Source organism: Tupaia chinensis, unplaced genomic scaffold, assembly GCF_000334495.1.
Source record: "Tupaia chinensis unplaced genomic scaffold, TupChi_1.0 Scaffold000355_1, whole genome shotgun sequence".
Classification (NCBI taxonomy): Eukaryota; Metazoa; Chordata; class Mammalia; order Scandentia; family Tupaiidae; genus Tupaia; species Tupaia belangeri.
The window spans coordinates 7,088,151-7,094,712 of NW_006159850.1; positions in this window are offsets into that span (position 1 = coordinate 7,088,151).

The following is a 6,562-nucleotide window of genomic DNA, read 5'->3' on the forward strand; positions in this document are numbered from 1 at the left end:
CACAGGGCATGGTGGTTAAGGCACTGGATTCCCACGTGGCCGACTGGCGTTCGAATCCTAGGCCTGGCAGCTAGAAAATCACTCCAGGAGCATGTGTGTGTGCGTGTGTGTGTGTGTGCATGCTCAACATCCCAAGAGGAAGGGATTGTGGCGTGGTCATCTCCTTTGGGGGTGATTTCTCACTTTCCCTCCCTCTGTCTCTCTCCAGTGAGTGCATGAGCCCTGTGACAAAAACCTAAAACCAAAGAAAACAAAACCCGAAGTGTGATGGAGTACACACAGGAGGTGCTCCACAGATGTTTAGTGGATGGAAATGAACAGGCGAGTGGCGCATGGCCGCAGTGTGATGCACAGTCATTGTATCCATGTCCTAGAGCCGTCTAACAAAGTGCCGCGCACCGGGCAGAGTCACACACCAGGCCTTCTCCGTCACTGCCCAGGAGGCTGGATGTGTGAGGTCGAGGTGTGGGCAGGGTCGGGCTTCCTCTGAGGTTGCTGAGGCGGCGTCCTCGCCTTCTGGTGGTTGCCGTTCTGGACTTGTAGCAGCATTTCTGCACGTGTAGCTGTGTCACTGCAGAACCTGTCTCCGTCTTCACACGGTGCACGTTCCCTGTGTCCTTGTCTGCAAAGGACCCCAGTCACTGGATTAAGGTCAACCTTAGTGACCTCAACTTAACTTGAGTATGTCCGCAAATACTTTATTTCCAAACAAGGTCCCTTTCAAAGACACCTGAAATCAGGATTTCAACATGTCTTTCTGGCGGACACAGTTCAACCCGCAATAGTCATTAAGCAAAACAATTAAAGATGGGAATGGAAAAGGCTAAATGGACATATTTTTACAGTCCTATTTTTGCAATTTCTTGTACGCTCTCTTAGTCTCTTTTTAAAAGTTTGCTGTTACTGGGGCCAGCAGATGGTGCCGTGCTTACATTGCGGGACTCCACATGGCTGACTGTGGTTCAAGTCCTGGTCCTGTGGCTTGGAACTCATGCTGGGCACATGTGAGTGTGCATGCCAAAGGTCCCAGGAGGAGAATGGAGAAGGAATTGTGGTGTGGCCATCTTCCCTGAGGGGTGATTTCTCACTTTCCCTCTCACCGTCTGTCTCTGTCCCTCTCTCTCTGGTGAACACACATGCCCTAAGGCAAAAACCTCTACAAATAAATAAAGTTTGCTGTTACCTTTAAACAGGGATAGAATGGAAGATATGGCAATTCATTCCTGTAAGTATCTTCCAGAAAGTACCCAGGGACCGCTCAACGGCGTGAGCATATTTCCTGGGATTTGATCTGTCAGTCAGTCTTCAAGTGGGATCAGCAACATGAGCAGTAGTTTAAGCCATAATTTCGTTTAAACAGGGCATTGAGTTTCTAGTAGGAGTCCTTGAGATGCTCCTGCCCTGTGGTTCAGTTCCCATAGTGTCCCCCAGGAAGTCACTTGGCTATGTTTGGGGTCCCCAGAAGTAAACCTTAGACAAGGGTTCAAGGGCAAGAAGTCTATGGATGAGGCGAACCCAGGAAATACTAGCATCAGAATGGAGGAGTGGGAGGAGAAAGACAGTGAACAAAAACAGTCACAACCATAGTAGACGTTATGACATCATTAGTAACAGGGGTGGGATGTCATTTATAAGAATTTTAAGTCTCGCTAATGAAAACACGTAATGTTTCATTTCAAGACTATTACCGTGGGCTCAGTCTGGTTGGAGAACTTGGGAAGATGTGTAAATATGCTTCAGAGCTACTTTAAGGGAGTATTGACCTGCCAGCTCTGGTCAGTCAAGGCAGAAAGTTTCAGATGTTTCCAGATGTTTCCATCCTGTCTCACATATGCAGAGGGGGACAAGGAACCACAGGGCTTGCATTTAGAAGTCCACCTACTAAGTGTGAAGGTTAGAGTAGGGCAGGGACAGTGTCTTCTACGATCCTCAACATCCTGCCCTGGCTAAAGGGTGTCTACACGAAGATGTTCTCAGTAGTGTTGACTAGCATGGCAAAGCGAAACACATGGAAAGGGGATGAATGAGCCCACGCAAGTCTAGCAACTTGGGTATGGTTTAGAAAACGTCCATTCACTCGGGGACCAGCAGAGATGGCATAATGGTTACATTGCTGGACTCTCATGTAGTCAACTGTGGTTTGAGTTCCGGACCTGGTGGCACCACGCTAGGTGCCAGTGCATGCATGCCTAAAATCTTGAGAGGAGAATGGAGGAGAAGGTATTGTGGTGTGGCCATCCCCCTCTGGGGATGTTGTCTCGCTTTCTGACTCTCTCTGCCTTTCTGGCGAGTGCACTCACTCTATAGCAAAAATCTCTCTCTCTAAAGAAAAGAAAAGAAAACGTCCCTCAGTGAAAGGAGGCTCAGTCAACCACCCCATCAACTCCGAAGCCCATTGGCAACATGGAAAAAAAGGTTTACTGTCTAACGCCAGGGGAAGACGCAGAGAACATTGCAAATGGATTCTGTACACCCTGCCATTGTGCCCGCATCTTCAAGAGAACAAACATATGAAGGAACCATGGAAAATGAGAACACTTTGGGGGGTGGGCCCATGAGAATTGCAGCGTATGACCTAGGGGCGGGTGAAAGTTCAGCACGACCAGTGGTGACATCAGTTCCTCTTCCGAGGTGTGCTGTCCCCTCCCTCAGTGTTTCCTGCATCTCCCAAGTAAGTCACTCGCACTGGCTCCTTGACGCTGCTGGATTTGGGAGGCAGGGATGGGAACGGCTACCACGCGAGGCTCTCGGTGCTCCTCTAGCACGATGTCCCACTGCAACCGACCTTTCTCTTCTCAAGGTGCTGATCCTGCTGGGGGGTTCAGGCCGCGGGGTCAGATGAGTCCAGCCAGATCCTGCTTCGTCTCAGCGTGAGCTTCGTGTAAACGGAGGTGAAAGGTCATTGCGAGCTGACGTTGCCAAGACCAATTCCGTGCCCAGGAGTCTGCCGTTTATCAGAGTGTAAAGAATGCGAACATGGAATTTAGCCTGCAGATTCCCGTTCGTTATCAAGCATGCTCCATTAGGGACAGAAACGGAGCCTTTATCCCAGAGATACACTATCGCACTCAGCTTTCTAAGGGAGTCATTAAAAGTCTGGCCTCTGGAGATAACAGCTCAGTTCTGCCAGGCCTGTGTGCGCCTGAGTCAGCCCGGGCGTTCCAGAGAGCTGGAAGGATTTTCTAGGAAAGGGAGGAAAGTCAAAATCAGCCTCAAGGACCCAGGAGAGGACCAGGGTGACGAAGGTCGCTGGGTCCTGCCGGCCAGCCGCAGGATAAACAGAGGCGGGACGCACAGAGTAGGACAGCCCCAGCGTCTGTCGGCCGATCGTGAACAGACAATGTGGCCTGTCCCAGCGCTGGCCCACACGGCCAGTAGTGTGTGGCCATAACCAGGGATGGAGTACACGCCGCATCCCCGAAACAGCACGCTGAGTGAAGGGGGCCAGGTGCAAAAGGCCACGAAGTGTGGGAAGAGATCAGCTCCAGAGGCAAAACAGATTTCTGGTTAACGGGGTGGGGCAGGGCGGTGGAGAGCCGTGAGCAAACCAACAAAGCACCGAAACGAGGAATTAGACGACCGTGTTCTCTGAGGTCTCTGGCAACTCTGCCCAAAGAAACTCCCTGACATCATTCAAAAAAGAATTCCCTGAGGTGCATGTGCTAGCCAGAGCAAGATGAGAGAGAGGCAGAGAGCGGGAGAGAGAGACAAGGCACCCCGAAGGGGGCATGGGCATGCCACAATCCCCTCTCCCGCACGTCTCCATCCTGTCAGGATCTGGGCACACATGCACTTGTACCTGGTGTGTTCTGCGCACTGCCAGGGTCAGAATCTGAGCCGCAGTAGCCATGTGGGATCAGCTTCCTCAGCCCTCTAGGCCACAGGGCCAGCCCACTTGACACCATTTTAGAAGGTTCTAGAGTCCACATTACATGGTGCCCTTTCTACCTTGAATGACACCCTTCTGCAGACCACCCTGTCCAGCTCCGGGTTTTGATTTAACAGGATACCACACCCTGCATGTTCCAGATGGCCTAGATTGGTATTGTCCTCAATAAAAAGTTCTCTTCTCAAGAGAAACTCTAGTGCTACTGATTAAATCATTTTTTTTCTACAATTAAGGTAACAGTAATTTGGTCAAATTTAATTAATTTGGGGGCTGGCTCCATGGTGCATCAGTAATCCACTGCTCCAGAGAAGTGGATTCCACGTGGCAACAGGGATTTGAATCCCCGACCCCTCAGCCTGAGGACTGGAGGAAGGATATTGCAGCATGAACAGGCCCTGTGCAAATAAAAAAAGAAAAGAAAAAGAATGAAGAAAGGAAGTAAGAAAGAAAGAAAGAGAGAAAGAGAGAGAGAGAAAGAGAGAAAGAGAAAGAGAGAAGAAACATCCAAGACACAGGCATATTATATGAGGCAAGTTCTACAAAACTGACAGACAGCGATGTGTGAGCTGAGTCTGGAAGGATGCAGATGTAGTCAGGGGAGGGCAAGGAAGAGAGGGGACAGCCCAGGCAGACACAGACAAGTGAAGGAAGGACGCAGCAACAGACGAGGATAGTTATCAGGAGCAGCGGCTTTGAGCTGAGGGGGTCACTGGGCCTGTACAGTTTTAAAAATTATTTACTTATTTTGGTGGCCTGAGGGTGTCTGTGGTCACCAGATGGAGACAGAGAGAGGGAGAGGAAGAAAACTCCCCATGATGGGATGGGGTCATGTCACAGTCCCTCCTCTTTCTTAGCATCAGGATTCTGGGCACACTCGTACTTGTACCCAGCTTGTTTTTCAAGCCACTGGGGACTGGACTTACACTGTGAACGGCCATATGGGATCCAGCCTCTTTAACCACTAGGCTACAGGGCCAGCCCAATAATTTAGCATTTTTGAGCAGATAATACATTCACATGATACAAAATAGAAGAGTTGCAAGATGGTGACCAGAGAAAAAAGTCTTCCTCCCGCTTCTTGTCCTAGGTCCCCTCCAGGCAATCATGAGGGCCAGTTTCTCTTTATTTATTTATTTTTTTTGCCATAGGGTGCATGTACTTGCTGGAGAGAGACAGAGACAGAGAGGGAGAGACACACAGAGAGAGAAGGATAAAGGGAGAAATCACCCTCCAGGGGGACGGTCATGCCACAGTCCCTTCTCATTCTTCCCCCAGGATTTTGGGCATGTACAGGTACCTAGCATGTTTTTCAAGCCATCGGGTCCATCCAGGACTCCAACTGCAGAGTCAGCCATCTGGGATCCAGCCACCCTAACCACCATGCCACAGGCTGACCCTCTTGGATGTGCTTTACAAGACAAATTATCCACCTAAATATTTATGTGTGCTTTTTCAAAACAAAGTTTGTGTGTGCTTTTGTGCAAATGTCTAATACTTTGCTTGTAATGTTAACAAGTCTGAGCGACCCTTCTCATTTGTATGCGCAGAATTGGCTCCTTTTTAAATGGACGTGTAGGATGTCCCACATTTTGTTAACCAATTTCCTATCAATGGACGTTTAGATTATTCCCAATTTTTCCTTATTACAAAATTCCGCAGGAAATAACCTTATTTGACACTTTTCATATGCATGAATTTATCTGCCAATAAAATGCCTACAAGTGGATACCTGCATTATAGAGTTTGTGCTTTCAAAATGTGATAGACATTGTCATGCTGCCCACAGTGGCCATACCAACTTAGGCTCCCATTAGGAAGTGGTGAGCGAGCCTCTTTCCCCATGTTCGGGGGGGGTGAGTTCGGAAATGCTGGGGTTAGGTTATAATGAGCCCGTGTCCACCACTAAGTCTGAATTTGATCCACAGCCATGGAAACGCACTGGGGTCTTTAGGCAGAGAGTGAGAATGGGCAGGTCTGAAGTTTGAATAAAAGCTTATTTTCTTGATGACATCAAACAAATTTTTCAGAGAATTTATTCTCCAGAAGGTTCGAGTGATAACGTGATGAATCAGAGAGGACCCCGGATATCTGCTGGGATTTCAGCCATGCTGGGGAGGGAAGGATTATCATTAGGGAGCAGCTGCCACTCTGGCCAGTAGAGCTGGCTATGAGAACAATGGGGTGTCTTTGCCATCCCATAACTCTAACTTCCTGCCACTTCGCCTTTATCACATCCTCCCCACATGCTGGTGGCTTCTCGTGAGACATTTGTTCCTCAGGTAAGGACATAAAGCCAACAGTAAGGACTTTTCATCAGACGCTAACAATTGACCTAATGACAAGCAAACAGGTGCTAGTGCAAATTTATCTCTCCGGGAGACCATTTGGCAAACTCATTGGAATTGGAACAGGCATAGAACAAAGCCCGGTGAAGCAGGCAGGCAGACACATTCATCCCAAGTCTTTGCTTTCTTAAACAAAGGTTGTTGCTATTATTTGACGCAAGGAGAGAAAGGAGGTGGGTGGGGTGGTGGAGGCGCCAGCATATGAAGGGCTGGAGGGCCAGCTCCATTCAGGGAGCGAGGGAACCGCCAGAGGCTCAGGGATGAGCATGGCGGAAGGGCTGGAGGGCCAGCTCCATTCAGGGAGTGAGGGAGCGCCGGAGGCTCAGGG